Below are 26,934 nucleotides of genomic sequence, written 5' to 3'. Positions count from 1 at the left end.
ACCATTTTCTGAAAATAATCGGCGGGCAACGACGAAAAGCTTCGAGGGCCAAATTGGCAACGCGTTGAAGACCCCAAGGCTGGCTTACAGCCTTCCATGTTACGTACAGCCAAGAGGTCTCATGTTATCTCATTTTATTTCTCAAATGTTATCAATTCAGTAATTCATTTTTATTATAATTACTTTTTTTTATTATTTCTATTATTTTATTATTATGCGTTTTTATATCCTTTTTTTTTATCAGTATTAAATTCAATTAACTTAAATTTTATTTCTAAGTGACGGAAAAGTCGTCGTTCAGCTTTTTTGAGAGAAAAAAAACACCACTTTTTTTTAATTTCAGAGAGTGTTTTCTTGCACAATAGTAATTATTATTAGTTTGGTTCAAAAAATTCCAAAATTCTTTCTGTTGAAAAATTTCTGTTCAAAATAATCTGATGGGATAATCACTCATATACACAGGACTCATATACTGGGACAAATCCCAGGCGCTACGTCACCATGACGACTATGAAATTGGCTTTGACGCCTAATATTTTATGTATTACTGTTATCTGAATTGAAGTCTGAGCAGTACAGAATTATCGGAATCACGTTGACTTGTCTGCCAACAGGGGGGTCCGGAAGGGGTCCGGAACAAGTCAGAATACACATTTTTGGACGAATTTTGTGGGGAAAAAGTTTGGTGCCTATAATATTTTGTTGACACCTAAATTTTTTTTGGATTCATCAAGCCGTGCTCATGTATATGTATACACTCATGTATTTAAGCGTATGTATAGCATTAATAGGTCTACATATACTGTACGGAGGCTCAGGGACGTGCGCATAACCAAATTTTGTGAGAGGGACCGGTGGTATCTCTTCCAGAGAAATTTTGATTCGCTAATCTTTAAAAAGATTTTAAAACACAGACACCCATAGATTTACCATATTTTATTGAGGTGAAAATCTTTTTCCACAAAAGTAGGTTGAATTACCCGTCATCGCTGAAATGTCATCGCGCAAATACAGATTGATGGATAAAAAACGGGACACATTCTAGTTCAAAAAAAGGACGCATGGTCAATAGGGAATATATGTTGTTATGACCCGTACTGAGAAATGTCTCACAAACTTTGAGCAACACCAATCATTTATGACTTCCGGCGTCCCTGATATCTGGGGATGACTCAAAATTTTCTGATTTCATAATTAACTGTTTTCAACATGGGAAGGAGCAGGGCCGGACTAGGGAGAGCAGGTAGGTCTGGTGCTCCGCACGCTGGACCAGAATCGGAGTCGAATTCACCCTTTAACTGCTTCTTCTACATGCAAAGGGCGCGAAAATTCCGGCTTGCCCCAGGTTGCAAAGCATGTAGTTGTGACTTGCGGCCCTGGGAAGGGGTCACCAATTTCCAGAAATTTCGAAAAAAGATTATTTAAGACACTTTTCATGCGAAAAAACCATGCTTGGCTCCTACGGAATTTGGCTGGCACCTAAATTTTTTCTGATTTTTTTTTGTCAGCCCTGTATTTATATTTTATGATACAAGTGTATATTTCCCGCAAAATCAAATTACATTTCATTTATTTAGGATTTATTAATCTCATATATTGAGTTATATATCAGGTTTTAAATTGGAAAAAAAACCTACTTTTTAAGTTGTATAAATTTCTTAATAAAACTCGATTTAAATGATTTATTGTAACTTTTCGAAGTTCGCAAGCCAAATGGAGTTTAAGTTTTTAAATATGATTGAAAAAAATAAAACATGTGGTAAATTTTATTAATTTATTGATATGTCTAACAGAAAAAAAAATTATTTTACTACGCTTTATTGACTGTAAGTATTAGAGGGCTGCAAAAGACTGTATCTAGATTGTTTTTGAAGATGCTGAATAAATTATCATTGAAGAAAATGCTTAAAATACAAAATGCACAAATTTATCAAAAATGTGCAACTATATTTAATATTGCTTACTTTTTCTGTTAGGAAACTGTACGGATTCACGTGGAACTTGAACTTTTCCGTTTTTTCTTCTAATACATGTTCAACTAACGGAAGGTTATACTGTATATGCACAACCGAATGCACAAACCCTAAAATACTGTGGAACTGCCTATCTCAACATTCGTGAGTTTTTTTTTTCCAGGGAGAAACAAGGACTTCAAAAAAAAAGGGGCTCCAAAAAAAAGCTATTCTTAGAAAGCAATTAGGTGGTGATGCAAGAAAAGAAATTGAGATTTAGCCGATATTGCCATATGGCGATGATCCCGGGAGGGACAGAGCCTGGGTCGTGACTGGTCTGTCGGGTATCTTTCGGGGGGGAAAAATCGCAAAAAACCCCTGTTGTGGGGAGAACCAGTTGGAAACCAATGGGTTAATTACCGCTGTAGTTTGTGTATTGTATCCTAGATGGCGACACAAGTACAAAAATACTTGGGCTACTTTTTGGCTTCTTAAAAAATTAAGGATAATTTTTTCCCTGAAAACTTTTCAAGGATCTGGCAACTGATTTTAGTCGATAAGTTTTTACGCTTGGTTTCTAGAATATAAGTTTTTACTGTTGGCAACACCGCGTGTCCAATTAAATTCATTTCAGTTTTTGCGGGATGCCGCACGTGTTTTGTCTGGCCGTGTCTAGTGCCTTTTTTTTGTGTGTGTGTTCCTGTTGATATAAATTTCGCACGTCTTATCCTGTAAGCTACCGATTAAGGTGCCCACGTCTCTTGACTTTGAAAAAATAAGATCTGATGAACGCCTCCTTGAAGTATCAGTAGGAATCTTATGGGTAAGGCTGTTCTCATTGTTTCGAATTTGCCATATTAGTGATGTGATGATTCAAAAATGACTAGATCTTATTAGTGAAAGGTTATTACTATCTCGCTATCCTTAGATCCATTCTTTACGTGCCCAGCTGATATCGGCGATTCCCTCCCCACCAAGATTTCGGGGTTCGAACCCAGACGCGTAGTAAAAAAAAAAAAATGGCGGATGTGTATAAGGAAACTTTAACCCTTGACTGGCGTCGTGAGGTCATTGTAACCCCAGTAAGTATTAATGCATTTTAAAAATCAACAAAAAGATTCTTCATGAAAGCGATGGGTTTTTGAAGCAATGGAAAGCACCAAAATTAAGTCTTATTCTAAGTTGGACACACAGCACTTGTAAACAACACAATTCACTAACAATGCTATCCTCATGCTCACCTCGGATATCAGACGTTTCACCTTTAATTTGAGATCGTTATCAAGAAAACTAGCGTTCTCCCGAGATGACATTTCAACCTCAACACTATGGCCGTCAGCCAAAAAATGTCTTACGCGAATGGTGAAGAAACTGGAATGGAAAAGAATGGTGAAACTAACGAATGAACTCTAGTTCCTAGAGAGAGTTTAGTTAAAGGGGCATTGTCTCTTTTGATTTCAATTAACACTGATGATGGTGCTATGTCTGAGATTCACACTCACATTTTGTTATGACCGCTCCACGAAGGGGGTGGCAGAGCTTCCAGCAGTTTTGTATCAATACATTTGATTTATTTCACCACCTTTTCCAAACACTAAGATAGTAATTGTGATTGATTTGAAAATCTGATTTTTTTCGATTTTATTATATTTTGAAGCATATCTCATGTGCTATCACTAGATACTGATATAGATGAAAAAAATTAATTATTTATGATAATGACGTAAAGGTCATTACATTTCAAATCACCCGGCCATGACACTCGTTCTCAGATTTCAATGATTTTCTTTTATTTGTTGCTTTTACCATCCTTATTAACCGTGTGAAATATTATTTACATATCTCAACTTTTTGGGAAAAAAATGTTGAAATTTATCAAGAAATGATGCGTCAATTTTCAAGCGACGTGTTTGAGAAAATAAATCATAACTTTTTTAATATATTCAAGTGAACTTTTCACTAAAGTGTTCACCAAAACATACAGAATATGTATAAAAATAATTCATACACTTGCATTTGAAAATTATGTGCAAAAAAATTATGTAAACTTTGTTTTTGTGGAATTTTTCATTAGAAAAAATACAATTTTTCTAACGTATTTTTAGACCAGAGGCACAGCAGTTACCAAAAAACTATTATTTTAAATTTCTCCTAAATATATAAAGTAAAAAATAATGGTTTTTTTGACCGTTAATATATTTATTCTGGCTTGCAACTCAAAATTCATCGAAATAAGACTGGATCGCTCCGATTTCAAATCATTCAACTAGATACTGAAATGCAACCCATCATCCCAGATTCCAATTATTATTTTTTGTTTATTACTTCTACTAGCCTTGTTGACCATGCAAAATGTCATGTACATATCTCAAAAACTTTTTAAGGAAAAAAAAGTTTTCTAACCTCACAAATAACGTCTCTTAGGCTAACCCCATTCAAGCAATATTATTTGTGAAAATATAAGTGTTCAAAATTTTCAATGGGATGGACCATGGATTTTTAGTACACCGCCAACCGACTGCTTTTACAAGGGGACACCAGTATCGATTGGTAAGGGACAATGCAAGGTTATGGTGTCGCAGGGAATTTTTCTCTGATAGGGTTGTTAATAAATGGAATACCTTACCCCAAGAGGTAGTTAATTGTTACACAATTGACACGTTTAAAAAGTATGATAAACATGTTGGGGTAAATCGAGAAGCTATCCATACTTGGAATAAGACAACCATAAATACATTATGGCCATTGTATAGTATTTTATCATGTGTATATATTGTTTATCATTTTTGTGATTGCGTTTTTAATTGGGTTGCTGTATTTTTTGAAATATAACATCCATATTTGTTATGGGCATCTTTTTCTCAGCCACCTCGTTGGGCATTTTGCCTGTTGTGGCGTTTTTGTATTTGTGTAGAAGCTATTATTATTATTTACAATCATCACTACAAGAAACATCACATCTTGTCACCACCAGGCATTATATACATTAGGTTTTAATTCTACTCTCTTCCATCTGCCTCAGCTACAACAATCAGGTTGTATCTGATAATTATTTCATTCTTTGTGATTTGATGCCTCATATTCTGGCTTTTTATCAGCAATTTTAAATTATTTCTTGGGAAAAATTATAGGCCTGTATTAAATATTATGTAGAATTTTTTGCCACACAAGTATAACCATTTCATATTTATCACATATATTAAATATATGTTCATTAAAAATATATGCTGTAAAAATCAAAGTAATTAAAAAAAATTTAACACTGCTTTAGTAAACTAACTTTATAATTAAGCATGTTAAAAAAAACTGTGTATATGATTAATAATATCTGGATTTTTATATTTATATGGTCCGTCACTTGGCAATTTTTGACGTCGAAAAAAAAATCATCATTTATTATAGAGACTAACATTCTCCCTATTGAGTCCCCTACAGAGCCACTCTAGTGATCTTCAAATACTTAGCAGATCCAAATGCTCTGGCGCTGTGCCGCGCGTCATATAAGTGATCCGTGATTATGCCGCAGATCACTTAAGTAATCTGGGAATGTGCCGCGGATAACTTGAGTGATGTAGAACTGCACTGGTTGCAGGACTAATGCTCTAAAACTTTGTCACATGTCACTGAAGGGATCGCTTAATGTGCCACAGATCGCTTAAATGGTCTGGAATTGTGCCACGAGTCACTTAAGCGATCTGTAAATGTGTCACTTATTCATTGTTACAAAAATAGATTTAGGGACAGGCCACATCATAACGCCAGGGCCACATTTGGTCCGCACAGGCCGAATGTTTACCGCGGGTCAAGGGTTATCATGGGCTTAGAGAGGTATGGTCGCAATGAATTTCTTGAGCAATTTTGGGTTCTTAGCCTTCAAATAGCATTGAAATTAACAAAAATTGATTATAATAACATATAAAGATATTTTGTTTCGAAATTGTAAAAAATATTTTTATAATTCTTTTAAAAAATATTTTGTGGATTAAAAAAATAAATTTTTGATAATTTGGGGGGGGAAGCCCCCAATTCAGATTCCACCAATAAGTGTTAGAAGGAAGGGGGCAGAGCGGTGACAGGGGGAAGGTGAGAGTTTTGCTGACTTTTTCTGACAAGAGGGGCGAGTCAAAAATTGCTGACGTAATACTTGAACAGCCCCTTATTTTAAAGCATACATGTGCTCAACACATGGCCTAAATGTGGCCTGCCTCAAGTGGCAAATTCTTACTTCAATTGAGCGGCCCGCGGCACATTCCCAGATTGTTTGAGCGAGTGATTTCTGGGGGGGGGGGGACTTTCTTTCAAACCAAGCACAACTCGGGTCTATTACCATCTATGGGCAATTTATTATCTAGGAAGTTGTGCTGGAAGTGTGTGTGTGTGCCTAGAGTTGCGGCAAATATAAATAATTTTGTAAGAAAAATCTTTGTCTGCTGTGGTTTTTATTTTGAATGATTGGGGGGGGGATGAATATCACTTTTAGGATTTATGTGATGCTGTTATGAGTTATATTTTTGGCTAATACTTGAAGGTTTTAGAACACTTTGGTGAAGACAGAAAGCATGTATGTGGATTGATTATTTTATGAATTCTTATGATGCTGGGTAACAAATCAAAACTTGTACTTTTTGAACCACTTCTACATCTATATTTTTGAGAAGAGGGAAAGTTTGTTTGCATATGTGCCCCACCCCTTTTTTGCTGTAAAACTTGTAAGTTATGAAGTTTGCCATGACTCCTTAAAAACTGCTTGAAACTCCCTAAAAAGTCCTTAAAAGCCCCTTACTTTTCATTTTGAAAATTTTGTATTAACCCTGAGTTTAGGTCAAAGTGTTATGTGCCTTAAAACTATGAATGATGCTAGGAAGCTGTTCAAAGCTGATGACAAAGATATAGGTATCTTACATCCACTTTGACCAGATTTAAAAACTTTTTGCCAGACAGAGCCAAAATTCAAACCGGGGGGGGGGGGGGTTGAATTTCCTCATAGTGTGGATGTTTTTCAGATGTCATAGAGGAGTGTCTGGGATACCTTTTTATGTTGTCTACATAATTGTTGAAAAAATAAAAGTGTATTTAGTATAATTGTGTGATTGCGTACTCTAAGTCGAACATTTCGGTCCACTCTGTTACGGGAAGCATTTTTGCAGTTCACAGGCAAAAAAATTGAAAATCACTTCAAACTAAGACGTTAAATTATAAGTTATCTACCCATTGTCTGCCAGAAATAAAAAAAATTTAATTTCAAGTAGTTGAAAAAATTTAAAAAATAAACTTTTCTATGTGCTATAAATCATGAAAAACGATCAAAATGACAGGAAAAAAAAAGAATTTTTTTTCTTACTACCTTTTTTTCAGGCCATGTGTAAGAAATAAGCTGATTTCATTATTTTATGGGGTTAAAACCAGGGTTGTCAAATTTGCTCCCCGGGTAGATATCCATTTTCCCTCCCAGGTTTTTTGGGGAAAATGGGTTTTTTTAGGGAATATTGTTTGTTTTCAAAGAAAATGTGTTACTTTCAGGTTAAAATTTTAGTTTGAGCTTAGTTTATGTATTCCAAAAATTGCTGCATAGTGCAGTGTTTAGAATATGTATATTTTTGAAATATTTTTTAATGATTTTTTAGGAACAAAAATGTGATAATAAATAATTTCTTGGAATCACAAACACCCTTTTTTTATAATTCTTCTACCTTTTTATGTAAGCAGTTAAGTACGAGATCCACATATTAAAATATTTTACAAGAAATCGCAAACAGAAAATTGTAACCATGGACCTTAGTTTAAAAAATATACCTGATATATGTGATAAGCATACCTACAGAAATTTATTTATAATACACAATTTTTCACGCACACACACAAATCCTTGTATAAATAAATTGAAGCATCTGTGAAGTAAACCAATGTATGTAAAATGAATTTTCATTCAAAAAATATTTACATGTTTTTTGCAATACTTTTTTATAAGTTTTATACAGGTACATCACACTTTCATAACTGAAATATCAAGAGACAAAAATAACATTATCTCATAATGAAAAGAAAATAACTGTGGGATTCTTGGAATGAATATCGGCAACAAACATCTTCAATTGAAACAGAACAAAAAGTATAGTTTTTCTTATGTGAAAATAACACCTAAGCAGAAAATAAGCCTTGGCTTGATTTTTCAAGATGCTGATAATATAAGCCCGACCCAGAAAATTTGCCTGTTAAAATCGTCAGCCAGATGAAGGCATTCTGTAGGTCTGTTGCTATACATGACAGGTTTCTTGTATAAAGTGATATTAATGTATAATAATGTTATTGACATTTATGTTTAATGATAATTCAAGTTATTCTGTAGTTTTAAGTTCCCAAAAATGGCTAATTTGGACAAGCGGAAAACACCTCCAGGGTAATGAATCCTCAGAATGACTTATCTCGATTGCACGCATTTCCAAGGGATCTTCATCCAGAAGATGGTTAAATACAGTCATTTTGAACAATGCTAAGGATTCCAAATGTGATTACCCCAGAAAAAAAACAATATTTTTCTTGAAATTTGTTCTCAAATTTCAAGAAATTCACTGTAGGGGTCGGGATACAGTTTCTGGAGGAGAATCTTGTTAGATATCCGTGTGCAGGGATAGGAAACGAGGGAATATGTGTTGGATTCTGCAGTTATTCATACTAGATATGTGAGTTGAGAATATTCTCCTGGATGTAAAAATTGGAGAATAATTGAGAATATTCATTTTTCTTTTAAATAATTTAAATTTCTTTACTAATTTTGTTTATATTGTGAAATATAAACCAGTTTTCATTACCTGAAACATTTACAACAAAACAAATTTTGGTATAATCACCCCTAATGACAACTTTTAGTTCGAGGTCATGATGAGAGGTTTTAAAAGTTTGGTTATAAAGAATTTTAGAAACCTCTGGACTAAAACCTTGAAAAATTATTTTAAAATTAGATAAATTTTCAGAAATAAGTTCAAAAGAAATTTAACCAAAGTTGTTTGATAAAGGAAGCTATTCTTATATAATCACCTTCATTCTAAGATACAGAACTGTTGTTTTCTTCAATGCACATACACTTAAATTCTGTATCACACACATTTCTTTAAAAGTTGTGCAATTCAGTCCTGTTGGTTTAATTTTCTTGCTCTCAAACTTTAATATTGTGGTCTACAAACTTCAAATGCCCATCTTCTTGACAGAAAGAGAGACAGGAGCTAGTAGTCCTATGGATTTCTAATATTAGTCCTCTCAAAGGACTACTCTATTAGAAGTTACTAGAGAATAATCTTATCAAAAATAATTTATTCTCAAGTTATTTATCGAGATTATTTATTATAATACATGTTATTACATATATTCTTGATAATACTCTCTGGAAAGATTTCGGTAACTGAAGAATATTCTCATCAAGGAGAATATTCTCTGGAAGGACTAGTATTCATAAGTAATAACTTCAGAATAATTCTTATTATTTTCTATAAGAATATTCTCAAGGATATTATATGTAACTGTATTATAAATAACGGGAGAATATTCTCAAGTTATTTATAATAGTAGTCCTATTGGAGAATATTCTCCGAAAGATTATTCTCGAGAATTTTACATCTCTTAATTCATACATTATTATAGCTAATCGATAATTTACCAAGCTATCTAACAGAAGAATTCGCCAGAGTTTAAAAAGAAAAGATGTGTGCTCATTAAATGAGGCAAAGTGCATCACCCTCAATAATTTCTTATGAGCAATTATCAGGGATTGTAGAGATGTTTGAGTGGCAGATGACCATACTTCCAAGCAATAAGTTAATTTAGAGAAAAATAGTGAAAAATATAACATGCACATTACATAAAAGGGTAAAAAATGCCTTGCTTTTGAAAATATGTATATAAAGTTTAATGATTTGCTGACTTCTAGTAAATGGTTAGACCATGAAAGATGCTCATCAATTAAAACTGAGGTATTTAACCGAATCGACAAACTTTAACTTATCCTGTTTGAATTTTATTGGCAATGGAACAGGGTCCAACAGCTTTTGCTAAGGTCTGAAAAGTACGCAAACTGATTTAGAAATATTAAGTTGTAGCTTATTCACTGATAGCCAGGTGCTTAATAAGTTCATATCATAATTGATTTTACACATCGTAACACAATGATTTTCATACATAAATGCTTTGCAATTTCTGAATATTTTATAGATATCATTGACATAGACCAGAAATAAAAGTGGCCCAAGGCAGGATCCCTGAGGTACCCCGCAAGTGACATTGTTGACACGAGTTGTACACTACAATATTTACCGATTGTAAGTATTCTTTAGTATTTCTTGTTTTTGTAGCCAGGAATTTCCAGATGTATTTCATGGCTACCATAGAAATTTTTCTATAATATAGTTCAAATTTTTTGTATCGTCCTTTTCACTGTGAATTTTGTTGTGTCCAACTTCTTATTCACTATTTTGTTCACTTCTGATCTCTGAAATTCCTTCCTGCATTTTTTCCCCCTTCGCGCCCAGAAATCTGCTCTGCTGATAGTCTTTTTTTTTTTCTGTATTAATAAAATTCTCTTGACTTTTTTCCTGTCTTGCCTTATTCTTTTTTTGCCAGTTGGGATTTATCCATATTTTATCTCTCTTTTTTTGGTGGATGTAATCTTCACGATTTTTTCCCCTCTGTTGCACTATTGGACGTTGTGTTGAAACGCCTTATTTCTGTGTTATTTTGTGCTGGAATTTGATTTGTTCTCGCCGGGATTCTTGTGATGTTATTTGGTGATCCAAGTTCTTGGTGTTCTCTCTTCCTTAGCTGCATAGAATTTCTGTACTCTATTTCTGGGATTCAACCAGTCCATGCATTGATGTGGTCTCCATTGCTGTGGATGGGGGGCGTGACCATACGTCCCGCATTGTCTGGGCAATTATGGTTTTCCTTCTTTCCCAACTTTTTTTGAGAAAAATGTCCTGGTTTTTTCCATTTTCTAGTCTGTGTTTTTTTTTTTTTTTTTTAAATCAGTTGATTTAAATCATTACAGCCCTGTTTGAAACCAACCACGACCATGGTCTAGTTCTTAACCTTTTTCAGCTCATGGCCCCCTATGGATCACATTTTTTCTCATGGCCCCCCCTACCCTCTCCCAAGATTGAGATACTTTCTATATTTTTATTAGGAATGAATTTTTAATAAATCGGATCAATCTCTGGAATTCTGGCTAAGCACGGACTCAAATGGCAGATTACGATTCAACGAACATGCACGGTAAATCGACATCCCTAACACACCAACCGTTGCTCTGGCTGCCCTAAATACTTAGCTGGAAGTAACAGCTTACATATGAAAATCATAGTATCAGATTCCATATAGTGCAGTCCCCATCCCTCCATTATGAAGACCCGGGTCATGCCCACATAGACCCAAGGGTTAATTGAAAGGTTAAGATGATCCTATTTCTATGGACGGATCTGATGAATTCTGAAAGTAGTAATATTTTTCAACCACGTTTCGCTTTTAAAAATCTTTTTTCTCTTCACAGTTCTCTGACTCCCTTCACCACCTGTCGTGGATCACCTTTCTTCTGATTTTCTCCCGTGGCTCCCCTAGAATATCTCAGGACCGCGAGGGGGGCCATATGGCCCCAGGTTGAGAACCACTGGTCTAGACAAAGTAATTTTAATTAATGCTCATCTGGAAACCATTTTCCATTAAACACTAAGCATGTCTGTGAATGGTGTAAAAGGAAATGGCATATCAAGAGAATGAATTGTAGAAAATGAATAATAGAAAACTTGGAAGTAAAACAAGAGACTGAAAATCTGTCAAATATGTTGGAAAATAAAATACACAGAGCAATCACAAATAGTTAAAAATAAACAAGTTAAAAATAAAGACTGAAAACAAATGTACTCAGATTGAATTTTTGTGGAAATAGACTCATTCTATTAAATTTCTAATAGTTTAATCATTATTTTATAGTTTTTCTTTCTGTAGTTTAAATTAAAAATAATTTAATTCTAGTTTAAATTATTTAAGTCCAGTTTTTAATAACGCTATTAAATTTCTGAGAATTTCTACTAATTATTCTAAGAATGACCCAGCAAAAGAAGTTATCTTAAAGTATGTTGAATCAAATTGAGGTATGTTGAATCAATACAATCAAGAGCAAACTCAAAAAGAAACACATTTTAAATGAATCGCTAAATGTAAAAAGGGGTCATGTCACATTTTCTCAAGTTTTCAGGAGGCAAAAAACATATCTTCCAATAATTTGTTTTTAGTAAAAATTAAATTGTAGTGTCTGGAATACATTTAATGAATCCTTGAGAGAGGATTCTTAATTTTAATTGCTTAAGAATAGCCACAGTTGCCTTTCTAATGAGTTAATGGTTGGTGCACTAAAAATCTGGTCCCAAAAATTGTTGTACTCCATCGGGGTATATATTTTTGTTTTATTCAAGTTGTCCATTTTTTCTTTGGTTATTCTAAGTTTTATTGATGAATAAGCCTGGCTTTGGGATATTATTTGTGGTACACCAGGTTTTCTTGGGAAGAAGAAGCCAATACTCATTGGCTCATTACACAATACTATTGGTGTATTGTGTACACTGTGTGGGTGCTTTCTAAACTAAAGACTTTCTTCTTGTACAGATTAGGCCACCACGTTTTGAAATTGATAATGTCCTTATTTTCAAGTTTTACTACAGTAAACTTTGATGCATTCTGGTTGATCAAATCCACATATCGGTCCATTGTGATCCACATGAATCTCTTCTTGATAAATCTTTTTATCGGGGCGAAATCCTTATCACAGGGTAAAAAAAAATTTTAAATAAAGTTTAATTTCCTCAAAATGTTCAGACTCCACTAAGAACATCAAAAACCTAATTGATGTGTGATTTTTATTCTGCCCTCCACAGCTGCCCATAAAAAGGTGCAAGATCTACCCCTCTTTAGCTGCATTTTTTCAAAAAGAGCGTAACTTCTTCAGGTCCTTTGCCTCCATTTGTTTCGTCATGAACGAAACATTTTATTTTACCATCTATTAGGTTATGAAGGTATTAACACTCAGCTGCCTAAAATAGTAGATATCTTGCACTGGAATCCGAAGTAAGGATACAGTAGCCATATAGTCATGTATAGTTTTCACATTGAGATCAGAATTCAAGTAGATAGATCACTTCTTTCTCAGTACAACGAGAAACCTTGGTCAGAAATAATGTGATGTGGGAGTGAATTTTTGCCAATTGGTCATGTTTTATTACAGAGGGGGGAGTCTTTCGGCTCTCATGTCTACAGGGATTTTGTTCAATGTTAAAAGGTCGATTGGTCTCTCTCTCTCTCTCTTTTTAGTCACTTGAAAAGTTTTCATGAAGGCTTGTTTACATACTTTTTGACAAAGACTGGATTTCAGGAGAATATAGTGAACTGTATAACCTTTGGCTTTTCTCTCCTCTTCTGGCACGTTCATTCTGGGTCTTTTTCTACTTGCTGGAACTATGTCCATCAAGCCTTGTAGGAAACCATCTTGCTCATCTTTTGTTCTTTTTGCATAGAACTGAGTAAACTAAATTGTCAGTTCGCCTTCATCAAAGAGTTTATAACACTTTCCAGGACAGCAACTAGGAAAAAAAACAATTAAAAATGTTTTAAATAACATAATTATATTTTCTTTACACGCATTTATGCTTTTCAAATGGAACACAATTAAGGAATGAACAATATCCCTTCTCTGCAATTTCAACACCCACAAGATTTAAGCCTTTACTGTTGTTTGATGGGTTTTTTTTTCAGCCAAAGCAAAATGGCAGATGACTTGGTTACAAAAACAATTTTTGGCCAAACAAATTAGCAATCACACACAATTTTTTTCTGTATCTCCTCACAATATAATACACAATATATATTGCATTCTTTTTTTTGGAGTCCTCTCTCCACAGTCATGTCTGTCAACTCTCTTTGACAATACACCCAGCCAATTATGTAATTTGACATGTAAGTTTTTAAGAATGACGCTCTTCTGAGACCACTTCCAAAAGCACAGTGCAAAATGTGTAAATTAAAAAGTCTGATATAAATAAGTCAAGGTAGACCAGATGGTTTTACTGTGTTGTGCATCCCTTTTATAAAAGGATTTGTTTAAATTTTAGTGTTCAATTCCAGTGTAATCGTTTTTGATAAATAAAGCACTTTCATTTGTAGCTCTTTGCTGAGCATTATAAATAATGTTTATGCTTCTGCATGGCCTAAAAATACAGAAGACAATTGAATGCTATTGGGTATTATCAGAGTCACAAAACCTACAATATGCCTATGTACCCAACTGCTTTGTTACGCAAACTGTTGTTTCACCTATACTCAAAATGTGCACCATAATTTTGACGGAATTGACAATGTCCACAGCGGTAATATAATATGATTGCATAAAAACACAATCTGTCAGACATAAATGTAATCATATACATGTAAGTTTTCTATTTATAAATGTCTTTATAGTCACTGTTTTAAGTTGTGTGGAGTGGGGGGAAGTCTCAGCACTTGCAAAAAAATAATTATAATTTCCTTTCAAAAATGGCAACTCCATCTCAGTTGTGTAATCTGTCATTTCTTATGCAATTATAATCCTATAATTATTTTTTTATACTTGGTGTTAACATTGTTTTACAAATACGTGCAATATCAAATTTTCTCTCGTCAATGGATTCTTTAAATTCTTTTAATCCTATTCTTATACCAGCAGCATTCCAGGCCATAACATTCAGTTGCCTTTGAAGAGTAATTGTGGCTGCTCTAATTCTTTAAATTTATTATTCTGAGCAGAAGTTATTAAAATGGGAATTACATATGTATATTAAAACCCTTTTTTATATATAGAAGTGTTTTACTTGTCTTGCAAATCGCTCGTAAACAGAGTTATTCTTAATCCAACGTTTAACTGTATGAACAACCTGTTATTAATACAATTCTTTCTGGTGACAGTCTGCCACTCCCCTTGATTGTCCATATTATTTTCTTGAGAACTTACCTGATTAGAATATACATAACCTTGTTCAACAGATAATTTAGTACCAAGAGCATCACTAGCTGCAATTGTACACTGTGTTATTTTCAGTTACATTTACAGAGGACACATCAGTATAAATACTACCAACTACTTTGATACTATTGATAACATTATCTATATACATTGAAGAGCCAAAAAAAACTGGTGAAGTGCCTAATATCGTGTAGGGCCCCCGCGAGCCCACAGAAGTGCTGCAACACGACGTGGCATGGACTCGACTAATGTCTGAAGTAGTGCTGGAGGTAATTGACACCATGAATCCTGCAGGGCTGTCCATAAATCCATGGGAGTAAGAGGGGTTGGAGATCTCTTCTGAATTGCACGTTGCAAGGCATCCCAGATATGTTCAATAATGTTCATGTCTGGGGATTTTGATGGCCAGCGGAAGTGTCTGAAGCAGTGTTTCTTAACCTTTTTTTGCCCGTGGCCCCCTTTGAACCATATTTTTTTCTCGTGGCTCCCCTGTCTTACCCAGAGTTTTCAACTCTCATCTAGAAGCAAGACACTTTATACGTATTGAAATGATTTTTTTCAGTGAATTTATAATGAACGAAAATTTTGCAAAGGAAATTGCCTCCAGACCACTAGCCTAGAATTTATTGATCTCCCCGCTAGTCCGAGTTCTACCAGGACCGTCTCAACATCATGGGGCCTCCACCTTAGGCAAAGTGATGGTATGGTAGTCCCATACTTTAGCTGGAAATAAACAGCCTACATATTTCCTACTTATTTTCAAAATTAATTGTACTATACAAAATATCATAAGATGGGGTCACTTATGGGCATGAGGCCCCTCACAAGTGTGGGACTGACAGAGCTACAGCCCGGGGCCTAATATGGTTTTCATCATTTTTTTTTTTCATACAATAAATTTCATATAGGGAGGGGGGGTCTGAAATATTTAGCCGGGGACTTGAGGAAAAACCCCATCCTAGGGAACTTGTTGCAAAATGTAGGCAGTGAGGCCTGGGTAGGTCCATGCGCTAAAGAAGGCCCTGGTTTTATGGGTGGTTTTGTTGGATTCTCTCTCTCACTGTATATAAGTGTTAGTCACTAATATAAAATCTTTATTTCTTCACACCTTAATTTTTCTTCTCAGCTCTCCAAACCACCTGTCATGGCTCCTTTCTCCATTTTCTTCCGTGGCCCCCTTGAAGTATCCCAGTACCACAAGGGGGCCATATGGTCCCCGGTTGAGAACCATCGGTCTAAAGTCAGAAAAGTGTTCCTGGAGCCACTTTGTAGCAATTATGGACTTGTTGGGTGTCACATTGTCCTGCTGAAATTGTCTTTCGGAATGCTCAATTGACATGAATGGGTGCAGTTGATCGGACAGGATGCTTACGTACTTGTCAGAGTCGTATCTAGACGTATCAGGGGTCCCATATCACGCCAACTGCACACGCCTCCACCAGCTTGAACAGTCCCCTGTTGACATGGGTCCATGGATTCGTGAGGTTGTCTCCATATCCGTGCACGTCCATCAGCTCGAAGCAAGAGACTCGTCAGACCAGGCAACGTATTTCCAGTCCTCCTCAACAGTCCAATGTTGGGCCCAGGCGAGGCGTAAAGCTTTGTGTCGTGCAGTCATCAAGGGTACACGAATGGGCCTTCGGCTTCGAAGGCCTATATCGATGTTTCGTTGAATGGTTCGCACTCTGACACTTGTTGATGGCCCAGCATTGAAATCTGCAGCAATGTGCGGAAGGGTTGCACGTCTGTCACGTTTAATGATTCTCGTCATTCGCCGTTGGTCCCGTTGTTGCATGATCTTTTTCCGGCCGCAGCGATGTGCGACAACCCAGCATAGCTACCCAGGATTCTGGTCTGGCGAAATCGGTGCAATCGATACACAAAGGAGAGAGACAAATGATTTTAAAGAAATTTCTAGTTTTTAACAAAAGTAAATTTATTAATTCTTTAACAATTAAATAGGTTATGAATAACAGAATTATTTCTCAATTTTCATACCGTACACCAATGTAAGTCTGTTGTCTCATCAATCTAGTCCGACTGCAGGAGTTTGGCAATCATTATCGGGTCACACGAGCTGTGACGTCATCGACCTTGAACAGAAGGTCACGATCTGAGACGAGGCCTCACGTGTCGGGAAGAGCTGCAAACTGAACAGCGGAGATGACGATCAGAAGCAATTATCGATGCGGAACCATACGACGGACGGATGAACGATGACAGGAACCGTGACGACAACGATTGACTAGAGATGTGGCATGAATGGGTCCGGAACCAGCCGCCGATGTATAAGCACCAGTGAGACAAGCTATTTCATTCTTCAGGTGACTCACCCAAAGGCGACCACCTTCACTTAAAGTGATGTATTTTGAGTTGAAAGGCGAGAACGAATGCGAGTTAATGCAAAGTGGCTCCGGGTATTTATGCCTATAAAAGGAAATGTGGAACGATCCAACTCCTGGGACCGACCATCTCAGAAAAATACACATCAGAGCACAGCCAATAGGAAAATACAACAACTAATTTACATAAATAAATGACAATAGATTTTTTATAGGAACTTTTACAAAAATAAGAATGGCGACAACAATAAATTAAAATGAAAAAAAAAATTCCACTTTTTTTTCTGTCGTTTTGATAGTTTTTTGTGATTTTTTTCAACTACTTAAAATTAAATTTTTTTATTTCTGGCAGACAATGGGTTGATAACTTATAATTTAACATCTTAGTTTGAAGTGCTTTTTAATTTTTTTGCCTGTGAACTGTAAAAATGCTTCCCGTAACAGATTGGACATGTTTAACAGAAACATGTAAACAGAAATGTTTAACTTAGAGTAAGCAATCACAACTATTCTAAATACACTTTTATTTTTTCAACAATTATATAGACAATATGAAAGGTATCCCAGACATGGGACATGACAGGTATCCTCTATGACATCTGAAAAACATCCACGCTATGAGGAAATTCAGAAAACACACGCCCCCTTCTCCTTGTGGTTTGAATTTTGGCTCTGGCAAAATTTTTTAAATCTGGTCAAAGTGGATGTAAGAGATCTTTGTCATCAGCTCTGAACAGCTTCCTAGAATCATTCATAGTTTTGAGGCACATAACTTTGACCTCCACCATTATCTTCGCTGTCATTTTGGGCTGCAACAACGTATCTGTATGTAGATTTATATACACAACAAAATCAAAATTTCAAGAGCATATGAACACCTGCTCTAATTAGACCAGTTGACATTTCTTCATTGGTATTTCTTTTTGGAGTCTAGCATAGTTTTTTCACTATTTTCTTGAATGTCATTTTCCAGAGATTCAAAATCTGAAATCGGTTGTGGAACTTCCAGTTTTATACTTCTTTGGTAAGAGTAAGTTTTCTTTTCATAGCATTCACAGAGATTAGTATTTCTTTCACAAAAGCAAGAAACATATCAGCAATCCATTGCCAGTTGCTGCTATTTGGTAGACTGCCATAGTCCCTTTCAGCACAGGTATATCACATTTGGAATTATTTTTCTTTATACCTTTTATTTCTTCATTTTTGATTTCATACAATTTTACATTGGTGGCATCTTTGAGAATTGTGAAAAACTGAGTAGCATTTGATGTGTCATTCCCACATACTATCAGCTGTCCTTTTTAATATATCACTAACACCATCAACTGCTCCTTTTCCATGGTTTGCTTCAAAAAAATTCCAAGTACAACACTTGAAATATTTTGAGACATGTTAGTCTAATAAGTGAAAATTTTCTTTTGTTTGTACTGAGTACAAAGTCCATCAGAAAAAAATGTGAACCACATTTATTTTTCATATTCTTCTTTCATTACTTTCAAAATCAGTTCTAAATGAGCCCAAATCCACAATGTGGAAGAGATGTTCCACAATCTCTGCTCTTTTGTTATTTTTGTAACGTCTATCATTTTACCATTCTTTTCTAATTTTTCTTGTTTGCGCTGCCATTTTTCACACTGCACAGTGCTATTCTCATCCAGCGATTTAGAAATTTCATTCATAGATACCATCTTGTCATGACAATTCGATTAGATTTACTCTGCTACACGTGATATCAACTATGGTTTCAGGAGATGTTGTTTGGATGTTGGTGTAAATCTCACATTAGTGATCGAGTATATCCAGAATGTATATAAAATGTAATAATAAAATGTAAAACACAGAATGTATTAAGGAAACAGTTATTTTCCGGACGTCTATAGCCATCTATATCTCACAGAATGTATTGTCATATAACTACCTTTATTCATTTTAAAATGCCCCTTATGTGCTTGGGAATTTTGTAAAAAAAATTATGAAGTAACAGTTGGAAGAGGTAACGGAGGTTGGTTGAAGTAACGGAAACAGTTTGTACACTTTATTTGGGAATGACCCGTATGTGTCTGTTCTCTATACGAATCTACAATTTTAGATCGATCTTCGCCAAATTTTGCATATATGACAAATGGGACCCAACTTGAACGATAGGCTACTTTAAAGTTTGTCAGGCCTGGGCAAATGCCCCAAATGGCAAAAAACTGTTGGGCATCAACAATCACTTTCAGAACGTTTACTTTGGTTAACGTGGTTCCCTAAAAATGTGTTTCAGACATGTATATGCCTTTACAATGGTTTGTCACTTCTTTAACAATGCCAGTGTATGTATAATAGTTTATGCTTTTATAATGGTTTGCCACACTTTTTCAATAGTCATCAGCATCACTTGAAGGTCAGGCAAAGGATGATCCCCACAGAAATCAGTGTTAAAATTGCCGATTTTACTGTATAAATGCAGAAATTTAGTGGTGGTTTCCTGCCACATTAATAACTTTAAAAATTGCATAGAATTCTCGATTTTTGAAATATTGAGTTCGCTTAGAGATATACAAAGCCCAGGAGATTAAATATGAAGTAATTAGCCGGACCTACTTTTAAGTTCGATATTCATGCAATAACATTGATTTCAACTTTTTTATATATCTTCTCAAGCATGAAAATTAATGTCTCCATATTCGGTCTTTTAATATTCAACTGCATAAATTCACGTGGGTTAGGATATTTGAAAATTAATTATGGGCCCTGTAAAATGGGCCCCATCGAAAAAATTCCACCGCTTTAATTAAGCATTTTTGTGAGCTGAAACAGGCAGATGGATAACTTGAAGTTCGGCGGGGGGGATTAAAATACTGAGTGGGAAAAAATTAATTTATACGTTTCTTTACATCTAGATTTGTTTATTTCATGAGTCGCGCAGGAAGTTGCCATATTGGTTAACGTGGACACAGTGTATGTCCCACAAAGAGGGAGGTATCACGTGATCCAAAAAGCCTCATTGAAGAAAACCCGGGCAGCGCCAGGTATTATAGCTAGTTATCAATAATAATAATAATAAACTCATTACAAATACAAATCTTGAAAAATGAGCATGAATCATACCAAATGCCAACTAATTTTTTGAGTTCATGGTACATCCATCATGGTATCCATCTTCAATTTGTTCGTTAGTGTTAGCACCTTCTATCAGCTGTGCAATTATCTGATGTACAAATCTCAGTAAACCATCTCAGCTAAACAAGCAGGCAATCTATCATTATACAACCATTCATGAATCCTTCCTCTGAGGGAGGAGCAAGAATTACATGCACAACATATGTAACAACACCTATTATCAATTCCCTATCTTTACTAGAAATAATATTGCTTCATTTAGAAATGCAATCCATTTAAATCGCTGTCCTCATCCAATAACAAATAATCATGAAAATAACAAAATATGGGTTTAGTTTTTATGGGGAACATCAGTTCGCATTAGCGTCAGCAAAGCTACAAATTAAGGTGTTTCATTTGTCAAAAAAACTATCATACTGGCATTGAAAGTAAAATGAACGCAAACAAATCCCTTTAAAAAAAGGAATGGGCAGTGCAGTAAGACCATCCGGATCACCTTGACTTATTTACATTGTAATTTATACATTTTGCACTGTGCTTTTGAAAGTGGTCTCGATGGATACCCTTTCTTCAAAGCAGCCCACCAGTTCCAATTTCTTATAAAATAATCTGTGTGAAATCCTATCGTTTCAGCAGATACTTTGCTCACGACCCTCCCTATAGAAACATTCAGAGCAGCCCACCAGTTCCAATTTCTTATAAAATAATCTGTGTGAAATCCTATCGTTTCAGCAGATACTTTGCTCACGACCGTCCCTATAGAAACATCAACCCTTAATGTTTAATAACCTAAAATTTTTGTGATCCACATTATAACTTAAAGTGTTCATTTTTCCCAAGAATGGTATAAAATGGACACCTAATAATTAACAAATAGAAATTAACCAAGAAATCTATCTTCTATCTTAATATTTATGTTCACATGAGAAGATGTGGCAGAGTTTCGCCAACGCTTGGCGTTGGAAAGTAACTATGGCAATTGCGCGCGCCAAGCGACAGAGAGGGAAAAAAATATTCAGTGATTGCGAGTGGGTGTAAATAACATGATTTTTCGAGTGTGTGCATTTTTGTAAATAAATTAATTTGGTGATTGTGACAAGTCGTCTTTTAATCATAGTGGAGTCAGATGAGCGTTATCAAATCAACTCGGTCGACATCCCAAATGTGGTGACGCGGTGTGGAATGACGCAAGAACATTAATTGGCACGTGGCTGAATAAAGGTAGGCCGGATTTGTATGTTCACTTTCTCATCTGTCCTCTGGGGGTGTTAAAAGTGCAATTCCCTTCGCATTGGTATTGAAGTTTACACGCTCATGATGCCGGATCCGAAACCTGGAAATTCAGGAGATGAGAAAGTCGAATCACAATGTGGTCGTGTGTCTGTCAAAGTACCAAATTTTTGGCCAAACAATGTGAAACTATTTTTTGTTCAGTTACAGTCCAGTTTCAGGGTGTCTGGGATTACTGTTGAGCAGACAAAATTCGACACATTAGTTGCTTTGTTAGACCCTGAAACACTGTCACATGTTACTGACGTAGTTTGCGACCCCCCGTTAGATCTGCCTTATTCTCAGCTAAAAACCCGTTTGCTTTCAGAATTTGAAATTTCTCACACGAAAAAATTCAAACATTACTTGATGTTGAGTTAGGGGATCGCTCACCCTCAATGTTAAGGCAAATGAGTGATCTCAGCGAAGGTCACGTTGATGATAATTTTTTGAAAAATTTATGGTTGCGTAGATTGCCTATCACAGTGCAAATCGTCCTGGCCATTAGTTCCGAAAATTTGGACAAATTGGCACAGATGGCAGATAAAATTTGCAAATGCACTGCTGTCTCGGTTGCTTCCATAAATGCCTCTCATTTGACTGCTAGTAAAAGTGATGAAAGCGCAACACTAGTTGATCTCAAACATCAGGTAAATGAATTAACAAAACAAGTAGAGAATTTGACAGAGTTGAATCACTGTCGATCTAATAATAATCGAGGTAGATATCGCTCTAATTCTAGAAATCGTAATGCAGTAAAAAAAGAAAATTGGCTTTGTTGGTACCATTTTCGATTTGGAGAAAAGGCAACTAAGTGCGTTTCGCCCTGTTCCTATGGGTCAAAAAACGAGTCAAGAAGTAGCTGCGGCCTCTGGGAATTTGGTTTTAAGTCGCAGGCTGTATGTGAAAGATCGCTTAAATAAGTCTGAATATTTGGTAGATACTGGTAGCGATGTTTCATGTTATCCCAGATCTTTTGTGAGTAAAGAAACTGCTGTTAGCACATTTAATCTCTATGCTGCGAGTGGGACATGTATAAAAACATATGGTGTCAAATTGCTCACTTTAGATTTAGGATTACGCCGTACATTGCAGTGGCCATTTATCATTGCTGATGTCAGCAAACCCATTATAGGGGCTGATTTTTTACAGCATTTTGGTTTGCTTGTTGACATTAAAAAACCTAACTTAATTGACCCCTTGACAAATCTTGTGTCTCATGGTCGTGCTAGTTTATGTGACATTCAGGCAGTAAAAACAGTTTCGGACAAATCTGTGTATGGCGATCTTTTGCTCAAGTATAAGGAGATCACGCAGTTGAATACTGCACCTCAAAATATTGTAAAGCATAACACGTTACATTTTATACCTACCATAGGCCCTCCGATTTCAGCCAAAGCACACAGATTAAATCCTGCGCAGTTGAATATAGCCAAGCGAGAATTTGATTATATGCTAGATAAGGGTATTTGCAGGCCTTCAAAAAGTAATTGGGCCAGCCCTTTACACATGGTTCCCAAGGGTTCGTCTGACTGGCGACCCACGGGTGACTACAGAGCTCTGAACCGCAATACTGTACCAGATAAGTACCCTGTACCCCACATTCACGATTTCTCGCATATGCTCAATGGAAAGTGCATATTTTCTAAAATTGATTTGGTTCGCGCCTACCACCAAATTCCAGTTAATCCACCTGATATACCCAAGACTGCCATCATAACACCATTTGGGTTATTTGAATTTCCATTTCTAAATTTTGGCCTCTGTTCAGCAGCACAAACTTTCCAAAGATTTATCAATGAGGTTATGCGTGGTTTGGACTATGTTTTTTCATACATTGACGATATTTTGGTTGCTAGTGAGAATCCGGAGCAGCATAGGCAGCATTTGGAAGAAATTTTGAAACGTTTTTTGGAATATGGTATTGTCATTAACGAATCTAAATGTGAATTTGGCAAAGAGAAAATTGAATTTTTAGGTCACGCAATCAATCAAAATGGTTGTTGTCCTACTAAAGAAAAAGTTGATGCAATCTTGAATTTAGCCAACTTAGACAATTTTTGGGGATGATAAATTTCTATCACCGTTTCATTCCAGAAATTCCGGTCATTCTTGCATCCTTAAGTTACTGGTTGAGGCAAAAAAGAATGACAAGCGGAAAATCGAATGGAATTCGGACTTAGACACAGCTTTCGAAAAAGCAAAAAATGCCATGGCTGAGGCAACCTTATTGTACCATCCTTCAGCAAATGCTAAAATGGCTTTGGTCACTGATTGCAGTGGTTTTGCGATGGGTGCTGTATTACATGAAGTAACACCTGATGGCCCAAAACCTCTTGGATATTTTTCAAAAAAGCTGTCACCTGCACAATGCAATTATTCAGCTTATGATAGGGAATTGCTTGCTGCATATTCAGCAATTCAGTATTTTAGGTATTTGTTAGATGCTAGGCCCTTTACTTTATTTGTGGACCATAAACGCCTCATATTTGCATTTCAGCAAAAACAAGATAAATGCTCACCTCGTAGGCTTAGGCATCTTGACTTCATTTCGCAGTTTACCACAGATATTCAGTATTTACCCAGTAAAAGTAATATTGTAGCGGATAGTTTATCCCCTATTTGTGAAATCCAATTTTTCTCTTTAGCAGACATGCAGTTATGGAGCAAAATGCAATCTGAAGATGAGGAAATGAAAAATATCCTGGATGGTAATATTGATTGTAGTGTAGAATTAACGAAATCATGTGTATATATTGTTTGTAATTTGTGTTAATTGCATTTTTAATTGGGTTGCTGTATTTTTGAAACATATGACAACCATATTTTTATGGGCATCTTTTTATCAGCCACCTCGTTGGGCATTTTGCCTGTTGTGGCGTTGTATTTGTATTTGTATATTTGTATTTGTATATTTGAAACTGGGGATGCCTGCATCCGATATTCACCTCTATTGTGATAGTTCTACTGGGGAAAATAGATTTTATGTCATGTCCCTCAAACCTTAAGAAAAAAAAATGTTTGAACAGGTGCATGCCTTATCTCATGCTGGCATCAAGACCACAACAATTAATCAATTTGACAAAATTTTTAGTCCCCGATGAACGTTTTTCACCTGTTCATATAGACTTGATAGGACCACTTCCTCCGTGTCATGGTTTCCGTTACTGTCTAACGATGGTAAATAGATTCACAAGATGGCCTGAGGTAGTGCCACTATCCGACATGATAGTAAATGATGGCTGAAAGTGTCGCCAGAGCGTTGGATTGCACGATTTGGTACACCTCAGCGGGTAACATGCGACAGGGGTGGACAATTTGAATCTGGTCTTTTTCAGGCTCTTTCCCGAATGCTTGGCATCCAAATTACAAGGACTGCTGCATATACGCCACAGTGCAATGCAATGGTAGAAAGGTTCCATAGGCCACTCAAGCAAGCATTGATGTGTCATATGTTAAAACAGGTCCTGGAAGGCCTAGACTAAGACTGGTATGAAGCACTAAGACTGGTATGAAGCTCTCCCATTGGTTCTTCTTGGGTTAAGGTCAGCATATAGGAGTAACCTTGATGCCTCGACAGCCCAGCTGACTTATGGTTCCTCACTTCATCTTCCTGGTCAGCTGTACGACGATCAGCCATTGTCTAACCCTCCCGACTACATTGCCCAATTGCAAAGGATCATCAGATCTCTGAAACCAACGAATCCTATGCGGCATGGACTTCTGAAGATCTACGTTCCGAAGGAGCTCACCACCTGCACTCAGGTCTTCATCCGCCGTGGTCCCTTCAAGAAGTCTCTCCGGTGCCCGTGCGAAGGTCCATTCCGTGTTGTGCATAGATTGACCAAGGACTTCGTGGTGGAAGTAAATGACGAAGAAAAGGTGGTCAACATCAACAGATTAAAGCCGGCATTTTTGCTGTTGGGTGAAGCCGTTCAGGATGACTCATCACGTTCCAGTGATAAGAGCAAAATTTACATCTCCCGATACTGTTGCAAAGTTCGGTTTCGTCTCACAAATGAAGTGTGAGACTGGCAGGGAGTTGTGTGGCGGAGTTTCGCCAACGCTTGGCATTGGAAAGTAACTACACCGATTGCACGCGCCAATCGATGGAGAGGGAAAAAAATATTCAGGGATTGCGAGTGGGGGTAAATAACATGATGTTTTTTCATGTGTGTGCATTTTTGTAAATAAATTAATTTGGTGATTGTGACTAGTCGTCTTTTAATCAGAGTGGAGTCAGATGAGCATTATCAAATCAACTCGGTCGACATACCAAAAAGAAAACTCAACTATAGCATGACCACTAGCGTCGTTCTAGTCATTTGAAATTGACTTATGTTGTAATTGCATGGCAAAGTAGTTTTGCGATCAAATTGACTGCTTCCATCATTCTAGTGTTAACGCTTCCCAACTTTCATTTCAGAAGGCAGTTATCCTGTTGGTGTCTTGACAGAACAGGATCTGTGAAGGGATAAAGCCTTGTCACCCAAGATCAAGGAAAAAGGGTAAGTGAATTTTATTTCATTTATATTGGCCATGCCATATATATCTGATTCTGAAGGGATTAGAAGAGTTTATTAGGGCTGACCACACGTTGTACATTAGAAGTGAAACAAGATAATTATGAATCCATCCTAAGTGCAATTCTGCAGAGTCTTGTTGAAAAATTTGATGTTTTGGCCATGAATGGTATTTACATTGAAAATACACTTGGTATTTGTATTGAAAAATTTAATTGTACTAAACAGTGTAAAAGGGGGGAAAAGAAAGAAGCAATAGCCATGGGGTAAACTGATCATGGCAAAGCTGTGTATTTCTCAGATTAATTGCAGTCATAAACCGCAGACAGACCTACAACACAATACTGACATAACATGAAAATTCAAGTATTTCCATCTTTACTTCAGAAAATGGGATGGTAGCATGAGCATGAAACAAGCCCAACTCTACAACATAGATATGTTAGAGCCACACATTTACTCAGAATACACGTTCATTAAAAATTCCGAAGAGGAATGTGTACGAGGTGCATGTACGGTGAAATATAGATGGCAGCACTGAAAAATCAAAACACAACACTATATACTCACTCAGACTGTTGGGTGCTCACACACACAGTTACACTTCCGGCACAACTTGCTAGGTAGTAAATCGCCCGTAGATGGTGATAGACCTGAGTTGTGCTCGATTTGAAAGAAAGAAGAAAAAAAAGTCATAAACATATCTATGATAC

General features: G+C 36.1%; 1 long non-coding RNA gene across 1 annotated transcript; it reads left to right on the top strand.

The window, feature by feature from the left end:
* The first annotated feature begins 2,608 nt into the window (after window positions 1–2,608).
* On the top strand, window positions 2,609–26,205 carry LOC149075185 (uncharacterized). Its single transcript, XR_016194132.1, has 3 exons — window positions 2,609–2,775; window positions 10,155–10,261; window positions 26,125–26,205. It is a non-coding gene; the product is annotated as an uncharacterized LOC149075185 (long non-coding RNA).
* The last annotated feature ends 729 nt before the right edge of the window (window positions 26,206–26,934 follow it).

Source organism: Pholcus phalangioides, unplaced genomic scaffold (assembly GCF_987345545.1).
Source record: "Pholcus phalangioides strain wild (caught in Gottingen) unplaced genomic scaffold, Ppha-v1.0 ptg000015l_1, whole genome shotgun sequence".
NCBI classification, from domain to species: domain Eukaryota; kingdom Metazoa; phylum Arthropoda; class Arachnida; order Araneae; family Pholcidae; genus Pholcus; species Pholcus phalangioides.
Note: the sequence above shows the minus strand (reverse complement) of the source record. Positions and strands in the feature narration are given on the sequence as shown.